Genomic DNA, 10,812 nt, shown 5'->3' with positions numbered 1-10,812 from the left:
GTTCAGTTTGTGAAACTTTATCATGCTATGCACTTATTATCAATGCATTTTTCTTGATGTATGTTTTAATAAAAAGTAACAAACAAAAAAACCCAAACATGTAGTTTATGAAGGTGGTCCAAGGAATCATGAAGGTAAACCATGGTGAGGGCCAGGGTAGGATAATGTCACCTGAAATGGCAAGAAGATACATTAAATGGGCTTGACCAGGTCAGTAGCCAGAGTTTCTGGAGAAAAGTCTAAAAGGGCTGGAGGGAAGATGGAGACGGTAGATAATGGTGGGGAGGGGGATCATGAATCAGGATGCTAGAACCCGAAGGGAGTTGAAACAGGATGCCAACCCAGGAGACAAGTTTGCCTGGATCACAGACTATTGTTAAAAGGCGTTCAGCAGGAATTAGCATAGATCTGGGCAGCAGAGGAAGTAGCGCTGGGTCTCTTCTTCCCAGTTCAGAAAGTGGCAGAGATCCTAGCCAGGCTCTTGAATGGGACCTAGTACTCATTTAGAAGGTGGAATTGTCAATTACACAGGACACATTGGTTCCCAGAACATGTCCTCTGAGACTCAAAACTTGGTTATCTTGGCATCTCCTTGAGCACTTCCAAGTGAGAAAGAGTCCCTTTTGGGTACTGTTTGATCCACCATCCCAGTTAAGGATGAGATTCTGTGGCCATCCCTACCAAACCAGATGGTAGGATGGATCTGCCAATTTTTCACTCCACAAACACTTGTTGAGTACCTACTATAGGCCAGGAGCTATTTTAGGTGCTGAGGAGGCAATGAATAAAGCAGAGAAAATCCCGGGGCCTTGAAACTTACACCATGTTAATGACACCTAATACACTACAGCTCAAGGCTTTTTTATTTACAGTTTTATAAGTGAAGAAAAAATCTGTTGAGATTTATCAAAACACTATAATGGCTAAAATGTACACAAGTATGTCCACTGGTTAACCTAGGCATGTATACACATAAGAAGGATATCACACATATGCAGGTTCTTTGTTTACTGTCAGTCCAAGGAGAGTACATTTCACAGGGTCCAAAAGACCCAGGTTTAAGGCTTATGGTTTAAGACCTCTCCCTCTTTCTTACTGGGTGAGGGTGAGCAGTTTGCTTACCCTCTCTAGGTCCCACTTTTCTCACTTATGAAGTGAGAATAATTTGAGTACCTATATTACAAGTTTGTGATGAGGGTTAATATATTTATCTTAGTTACTAACTCATAATAATAATATTTATAATTATTCAATAAAAGGTAATACATTCTGAATGGCTCAATACTTTCAAGTCTTCTAGCTTTCTTGAGCCCCTCTTTTTATATGAGTGCCATGCAAACTTTCTCAAACTTCTCAAGCTTTCATTTCTATGCTGTGGAATGCCCAGGGTCTGTCACAGCATTTACACAGATTGTTGAGGTGGGGAGACTTAGTTTCCTGGGCAACTGAATTCCTCCTCCTTGCAAATCCTCGATCTGCTCTCACCATCTTGTCTCTTCCAACTTGTCCCATGGATAGACAACTCTATTTTTACCTTCATTCCCTTCACACATCACTAACACAGGGTTGTTGGGTGCAATAGACTGTGATCAAAGATTTGGAGACAACCAAGGGAGTCCAGGGCATTGCCCAGAACAGGAGTACCCTCTTCATGGAGAACTCCTTACTCACCACTTTCCCTTTCTTAAAACTTGGCTTCTTCCCTAAGTTCTCTTTATATTACTCTTCATATTGAATCCATCAGGAAGTTCTGTTGACTTTACCTTCAAAATGTATAAAGCATGAACTTTAAAAAAATTTTATTTTTTAAAATTTTAATTCCAGTATATTTAACATACACTGTTATATTAGCTTCAGGTGTGCAATATAGTGATTCAACAATTCTATACATTACTCAGTGCTCATCACCATAAGTGTATTCTTAATCTCCTTCACCCATTTCATTCATCCTCCCACCCACCTCCCCTCTGGTAACCATTAGTTTGCTCTCTATAATTAAGAGTGTTTTTTGATTTGTCTCTTTCTTCTTTGTTCTTTTTTTGTTTCTTAAATTCCACATATGAGTGAAATGATATGGTATTTGTCTTACTCTGACTGACTTATTTCACTCAGCGTAATACTCTCTCAATCCATCCATGTTGTTGCAAATGGCAAGATTTTATTCATTTTTATGGCTGAGCAATATTTCATTGTGTGTGTATATATGTACATACATATATATACATATATATGCCACATCTTCTGTTTACATTCAAACTAATTATTGATAGCTATGTAATTATTGCCATTTTGTTACTTGTTTTATGGTTGTTTTTGTAGTTCTTCTCTCTTTCTTCTCTTGTTCTCTTCTCTGTTGGTTTGCTGGCTTCTTTCAGTGATATGCTTGGATTCCTTTCTCTTTATTTTTTGCATATCTATTACTGGTTTTTGGTTTGTGGTTACCACTTGGTTTGTATATAACATTTTCTGCATATATCAGTCTATATTAAGTTGGTGGTCGCTTAAGTTTGAACCCATTCTTTACTTTTCTCACTCCCACGTTTTAGATATATGGTGTCATACTTTACAGCCTTTTATTTTGTGAATCCCTTGACTGATTTTTAGACATACACTTAACTTTTACTGCTTTTTTGCTTCCTACTTTTCTTACTCCTACTTATGGTCTTTCCTTTCCACTCCAGGAGTCCCCTTTAACATTTCTTGTAAGGCTAGTTTAGTGGTCATGAATTCCTTTAACTTTTGTTTGGGAAACTCTGGACCTCTCCTTCTATTCTGAATGGTAGCCTTGCTGAGTAGAGTAGTTTTTTTCCCTTTTAGCATTTTGAATATATCATGCCACTGTCTTCTAGCCTGCAATATTTCTGTTGAGAGATCAGCTGATAGCTTTATGGGTTTTCCCTTGTACATAATTGTTTTCTTTTCTCTTCCTGCTTTTAAAATTCTCTTTATCACCACTTTTTGCCATTTTAATTACTATGTGTCTTGATGTGGACTCCCTTGGGTTGATTTTTTTGGGGTAATCTCTGTGTCTCCTGGATCTCGATTTCTGTTTCCTTCCACAGATTCAGGAAGTTTTCAGCTATTATTTTTTTAAATAAATGTTCTGCCCCTGTTTTCTCTCTCTTCTTCTTGGTTCCCTATAATGTGAAGGTTATAATGCTTGATGGTGTTCCCTTAGTCTATTCTCATTTATTATTATTTTTTCTCTCTCTCTGCTGTTCAGCTCAATTGCTTTCTGTTACTCTGTCCTCCAGGTCACTGATCTGTTCATCTGCTTCTTCTAGTCTACTGTTCATTCCCTCTAGTCTATTTTTAATTCCAGTTATTGAGTTTTACCTTAGATTGGCTCTTTTTTTTTATGTGTTCTATTTCTTTGTTAAGTGTCTCACTGAGATCCTCCACTCTTTTCTCAAGTCTAGTGAGTATCTTTATGATTATTACCTTACATTCCCTATCAGGCATATTACTTATCTCCATTTGATTTAGCTCACTTGTTGTGATTTTTGTCCTGTTCTTTCATTTGGGACACATTACTCTGTCTCCTCATTTTGTCTACCTCTCTGTGTCTGTTTCTATGTGTTAGGAAAGTCAGCCACATCTCCTGCTCTTGAAAGTAGTGTCCTTATGAAGAAGAGGTCCTGTAGTGCCCTGTAGTGCAATGTTCCCTGTTCACCAGAGCCTGGCTTTTCAGGGGTGTTTCCTATGTGTGTTGCATGCACCCTACTGTTGTGACTGAGCTGTACTTGCTTGCAATCTAGTCATCTGCAATGGCTCTCTTTGCCTGTTGTGAGCAAGGTTTGGTCCCAGTGTTGAAAGTGAGCCAGTTTGGGGCTGCCTTGGGCTTGAGTTGAGTCAGACCAGGTGGTTGCCAGACATGCAGTAGCACCAAACTGCAAGGCACTTTCCCTGTACTGTCTCCTAAGAAGCTTTCATTAGTGGGTGGGGCCTGTAGTCAGACCAGATGTCTTGGATGGTGTGTGTGGTTATCTTCCCCCCTCCCTGGGGCAGGAGTCACTTTGGAGTGGTGCTGGCCCCTACAGGGGCTGGTTTCACACTGCCAGATTTATGGCACTGGTCTAGATGGGCTCTATCGGGGCATATTGGATGGGGTGGGTCCACATGAGAATGCTGGGGCAGGTCACCTGATATCAGCAAGGTCCAAGCTGGTCAGCTGCAGGAGGGGACCTGCAGTCCCCAAGAAAACTCCTGCCCAGGCTTGGATAGAGGGGGCATTTCTGCAAGAGAATGCAGGGATGGGGTGTACTGTTAGCAAGCTAGGTGGAGAGTTTTCCACTGCACTGGTTATGGCAGGTGTCCAAGTGTCTAGGCAAGGGGTGGGAGAGGCAAATGATTCCTGCCAGCTCTTTTGTTCTTGGAGAGGTCTCCCAACAATCCCTGTCACTCCAGCACATGCTCTGATATTAGTAAACAAATCTCCCTCCTGTCTACCCCAGGCATTTTTCAAACTTCTGCTTCTAAGCTGTATCTCAGCAGAGCTGTTTGTTGTGCTGTTTCTTTAAGGGTGGGGACTCAGTTTCCTATCACCCTCCAGGCTCTCCCAGAACCAAGCCCATTGATTTTTAAAGTTCCAGGTATTAAGACCTACTGATTGTTGGGACCCTCTGGTTTTCAAAGCCAATGTTATGGGGATTTATCTTCCCTATGTGGACCCCCTGTGCCTGGGGTGGGGATCTGTTCCTCACCCCTCTCCACACCCACCATGTCCCTCCGTCCCATGGACAGTCCTCTGGGTCTGTTTGGCTCTGGACTGTGTGTCCACCCTTCCTATCCTCTTTGACATGGCCTCTTCTCTACATTTAGCTGTGGAGAGTCTGTTCTGCCAGTCTTCAGGTCATTTTCTGGGTTATTTACATGGATGTGGGTGTTGTCTAGTTGTATCTGTGGGATGAGTTGAGCTTAGGACCCTCCTACTCCACCGTCATCCTGGGAAGTCTCATGAACTTTTTTTAAACTGGTGATTTCCAAGTACCAATGATGATGTTTGGCATAAAGTAGGTGCTCAATAATTATTTGTTGAATAAACCAATAGAAATTTGCTTCAAACAGTGCCTGGCATGAAGAAATATATAAATTTAAACTTTTATTAAATGATCTTCTATAATCTGTAATTTAGCCTTTCAAGTGGTTATTGTCAGGAGTAAGTTTTCTCTGTAAAAAACTGGCTGTCCTAAATCTCACAGTTCAAGTCAATCAATTAGCACTTGGGTGTACTACCCCTCCCAGGACTGAACATCCTTAGTGTTTGGTAAAGTTAATTTTCCAGGTTTTCAGACCCGTAGAGGAGAAATCAAATCTTTAGTGACCCTCCCCCCATAAGGGGCAGGTCTGTAATAAGGATCAACTTGAGACTAGCTGAAAAACCTCTATTTTTACCACAAGCATCACACCTGTAGATTTAAATAGCATTAGGTTGATTGAAGAAAGGGACCATCTAAACTGTCAGGTGTTTGCAAGTAAATATAAAAATGCCCAGGCAAGAAGCCATTATCTCAAGTCCTGCACATGATAGACATTTTAGCTTCTACCAAATATATTGCAAGAGATATCAAGAATATGAGGAACGTGCAAATTTGAATTTTAGTTCAGTGAAACAACTTTTCTTAATGCTACCTCAATGGAAACTTTTAGACATGTATTAACATAGCTCTGTTCTGTTAAAATCTTTTTTATAATTCTCTATAAAATACATGAAATATGCTCCATTAGTCTAACATTCTAGGAATCCCATATCCACTCCAGAAGTGGAAAATACTCGGCGCAAGACCCAGGTTGTGTTTTTGTTCCTCTCATGCACATGGTGAATTCAGTCTCAGCATTCTTCGTGCAGCCTTCCAAGCAGTTGTTACCAGTGGATCCTTTACTTCCCTACAATGTACTCCCAATATGGCAGCCAGAGAGCCTTTAGCATACAAGGTAGATCACTGACCCCTCTGATCAATGTCCTTACACCAATCATTCACCCCAAATGATCTTTCTCTTTCCTACTTTATCTCCTGGCATTCTCCCTGACTCACTATATTCCAGCTGTGCTGGCCTCCTTGTTCCTTCAGTGTACTAGGAAACTCTCAGCCTCAAGTCCTTTGCACTGCCTGTTACTTCTTTCCATAACATTCTCCATGTGTAACTTAAATTTTTGTTCAAACCCTACCTTTTTAACGAGACCTATCATGACCACCAATTTAAAATTGCAGCCCCCTTCTGGTAGGCAGAATAATGCCCTCTTCCCCAAATATTCATGTCCTAATCCCCAGAACCTGTGAATATGTTACCTTACATGACAAAGGGGACTTTACAGTGTGATTAAGTTAAGGATCTTGAAATGGGGATTATCTGGGTGGGCCTGAGGTAATTACAAGAGTCCTGGTAAGAGGGAGGCAGGAGAGTCAGAGAAGATGTAACATGGAAACAGAAGTAAGAGAGAAGAGAGATTGGCAGATGCTACTCTGCTAGCTTTGAAGATAGAGGAAGAGACCATGAGCGAAGTAATTGCAGGTGTCCTCTAGAAGGTGGAAAAGACAAGGAAATGAATCTCCCTTACAACTCCCAGAAAGAATGCAGTCCTACTAATAACTTGATTTTAGAACATCTGACCCCTAAACCATAAGATAATGTTTGTGTTGTTTTAGGCCATTATTTGTGGTAATTTGTTACAGCAGGAGAAGACTAATATATCCCCCCACTCTACTTGTATTTTCATATCACTTATCAACCTTTATTGTACCAGACAATGTGTTTTTCATGTCTATTGTTTACTGTCTCTCTCCTGCCTTGCTATCTGCCCCCCTCTAGAATATAAGTCCCACAAGGGCAGGTATCTTCATGTGTAAACCTGCACTTAGAACTTGATACATAGTAGGTACTCAATAAACATCTGTTGAATTAATTAGTTAGTTAATCCTTAATCTACTTTTGCCCTATGAAATTACTTCCTACCACTTAAAATGAATCAACTAATCTGAACCATGGTCCTATCTTTTCTCCTCTTCTCTTTCAATCTCTCTCTCTTTCATACACATAAACATTCAACACACAACCCCTCTGAATTTAGAATTCTTTCTCTGCCAGAGTGTATCCAATTCGAGTTATAGCATTCCATGAAGTCCTCCCTTGACTCCACAACAATCCATATTGAACTCTACAATTTCTGAATGCCTATAGCATTTCTTGTTATCCCCCAGTTTTGCACTTATGTTCTCTTATCTTTTGTAGCAGCCTGTCTTCAGTTAGGAGGCAGAAACCACACAGTAATTAGAGCAGGGGGAGTTTAATGTAAAGAATTATTAACTAATAAAAGGGGATGAATTACTAAAGGGTAAGGGATAATTATAGACTACAGAGTAGCAGATATAGGGGGCAGCCACTACCTCCAGGGATAAAGCAGAGTACCTAAGGCAGGACCAAACTTGGAAGAGATTCAGACTTCAGTGGAGAGGGTATTGGTGTGGCCCACTGGTTGTTGGAGAAATTCGTTGAGATGCTGAGGACAGGGGCTAGCAAACAGGAAGCCACTGGCCAGATGCCAACTGAACTTATTGGGAAGCTACTTGCTGGGGTGCTAATGGGACTCAGGAAGTTGCCCAGGGGGTGCTTTGGAAAACACTCTGAGAAGCTGCCCTCTGGGTTGCTAGTGGAATTTGCTGGGAAGCTGCCTGTGGGCATGCTCTGAAACACACTATTGAGTGAGCACCTCTGGGTGTTGTGCATGCCACTGACCACTGTGTGCTGCAGAAGTAAGCAAGAAACAAGAAAGCACATTAGGAAGAGAAATCTCTTTGCCCTGCCATGTACCTCTAGCACCTTCTATTAACAAATCCTAACATTGTACCATCTAGCAAAGGAGAAATGTTTACAGGGTCCAGCTCCAGTATCATAAAGCAGGGCAAAAAAGAGTATATGTGGAGCTGAGAGGCAATACATTGATAATTGGCACACCTTTGTATTTGTAATTTCTCTTGAATGTTAGCAGTATTGTAAGCCCCTTGAGGGCAAAGGCAATGCCACACTTCTCTCTCACCACCCCACCATGGTTTATATGGCATTGAACATAGTGCTGACTACATGTTAAGTAAGTACTTGGTTGACTGTAAATAAAATTTTCCTGAACTTTTATTTGCTCAATTGCTGAGGAAGGCGATGGCATCATCCTCTCCCTTTATGTTACCCTATTCTGAAATCTAATGACAGAGCAGTTCAACCATGAGTGAACAACAGCTGCCACCAAGCTAGCAATTTCCAACTACAAACCAGGCTGTGATTTTCTCCTCAGCTATTATGCTATCTTGGATGTCATTTTCAAAAACATTGAAGCCAAGCTGGGGTGAATTGTGATTTTGTTTATTAAACTCTCACTTGGTGGGAAAGAGCTTTGTCAGCTGCTGGTTCTCCTAGAGTCAATTCTTACTCAGACTTCCAAAGCCAACCCATCAAGGAAGTATGTTCCACTGTGTCCCACCTTCTTCTTTTCTCATAAGACTTAGATTGTTCATAGACCAATCTTTTCAGAATCAGAATGACTCAAAGTGAACAAACCTGCTTTGTGTCCAAAAGGAAGAGAGTACAGTCTAACAGTTATATTCATTAATGCATTTCTTGGCTTCTAAAGGCCTTCAAAAATCTTATTTTGTGTGAATCCAAGAATCTCTTACTCCAGGGCTCTTTTAAGTAGCACATTCCAAAAATAAGATTGCCTAGCCCTAATTTTATCACCAACTCTAGTCCTTTCCAGTATTCCCTTGCCCATAACTAATATATAATATTATTCTTTCCTTACCCTGAACATAATGAGTTTGCCTCAAATATTAGCCCAACATTAGTAACTGTGGCCTATACAGTTTCTTTGGAGCCAAAATGGTCTTAGGTCTTGAGTTAGACAGATTTGTATGAGCTCAGGGTTTGCTATTTATTACTTATGTGACCTTGGACATGTTATTTCACCTCTTTGAATTTCAGATTCCTCCTTATAAATCAGGGCTAGTTGAGGGAAATGGGGCCAGTCATCCTCTTCAAATGTCAGTTTCCTCCTTAGTAAATAGGGTTAATGATGATACTTAGTCCACAGGGTGGTTATGAGGATAATGTTTATAAAGCCCTTAGCCAGTGAATCTTTAATAAATGTCAACCGTGATTAGAATGTAAACCAGACAGTATCAACCTTTCTAGCCCAAGCCACCATCCTCACTCTTTCCTGAACTACTGCAATGGTGCCTAACTAGTGTTCCTGCTTGCACTCTTGCCCTGAGTCTATTCACCACACAGCAGCCTGAAGAATCTTTTCTGAACATAAATCAGGTTTTGTCACATCCTTACTCAAAGACCTATGTTGGCCTCTCATCACACTTTGAACAAAGCCCAAACTCCTTATTATGGCTTACAAAGCCTTATATGATTTGGCTTTGGCTTATTTCTCTGATATCCTCTCTTATTGAGTTCCTTTATCCCTCATTTCTATCTAGTAATGATTTTCTTGTGGTTCCTAAACCATGCAGGTATGTTGCAGCTCAGAAAATTTTCATATGCTGATCTTTATCATTAGAATACTCATCATCCCAGATATGCACATTGCCTATGACTTACTCCTGCATTTTATTCATGTCTCCCTGCAAATATCTTCTCTTCAAAAAGGTCTTCCTTGGTCACTGAAAGTAAAATGGCTTCTACTTCCCACCCATTGGTCTTTAGCCCCTTACTTTACTTTATTTCATTCATACTGATATCTAACATTATGTTATATATTTATTTGTTTATGACCTTTTGTTCCATTAAAATGCAAGTTTCATGAATGCAGGGACTTTTTTTGAATCTTGTGGGACTTTGGATCTTTTGTGAGGCTCTCATTTGAAGTGCTAATGCCTCTGACAGTGGCCAACTTATCCCCTTCTTGGTAATTGGTGTAAATCTTAGCTGAGATTCCCAGAAGTAAGATACATGGCTTGACTCCAAGTCTCTGGGGGAAGAGATAAGTGAAAAAGAGTAAGGAAGGGAAAGAGAAGCTAATAGGAGATATGGAAATATCTCAAAGAAAAATCTTCACCCAATTTGTTATTTAGTCTAGAGCAGTCCTTGGCTACTTTCTCAAACCAGGATTTTATATGAGAGAAAAACCATTTCTTTGCCTCTGTTTCCTAAATCTACTTATATTTTGCCTACACAATGTAATGTCAGTTGCTGAAGAGAAGCCAATTCTAACATTTTTCAAGATTTCTAAAAAGAAAATGGAATGGGGGAGGAGTAAGATGGTGGGAGTAGGTGACCTAAATTTTGTCTGGTCCCAGGAATTCAGCTAGATATTTATTAAACCACTCTGAACACCTACAAACTCAACAGGAGATTGAAGAAAAGAATAGCAGCAATCCTATGAACAGAAAAGCGACCACTTTCTGGAAGGTAGGAAGATAGACCTCGGGGGGAGGGAGCCTCCATCAGCCAGCTACAGGCAAGTGACAGAGCAGTGGAGCACAAAATCAGAACTTTTAGAAGTCTGCTCCACTGAGAGATGTTGCTCCAGTGGCTAAGTGAGGGGTGGAACCTTCACTGGGACAGTGTGGTCTCAGTACCTATGGGGTCACAGAAAGACCAGGAGTGCCTGAGTGCAGCAGAGCTCTCAGGTATCAGAGTGGGGAAGCCAGCTGCAAAGACAGAGCTGAGGAGTGGGCTCTCAGCTTGGGGTTGTCATAAACCGTGACCCGTGGCACAGTCGGGCCACTGCTCCTCCAGCAGGGACCCAACAAGCGACAGATTCGGGGAGACTCCCCTTCTTCCCCTGGGAGGAGGGGCACAGGAGTGCACCTCAGG

Source organism: Neomonachus schauinslandi, chromosome X (genome assembly GCF_002201575.2).
Source record: "Neomonachus schauinslandi chromosome X, ASM220157v2, whole genome shotgun sequence".
NCBI lineage: Eukaryota > Metazoa > Chordata > Mammalia > Carnivora > Phocidae > Neomonachus > Neomonachus schauinslandi.
Note: the sequence above shows the minus strand (reverse complement) of the source record.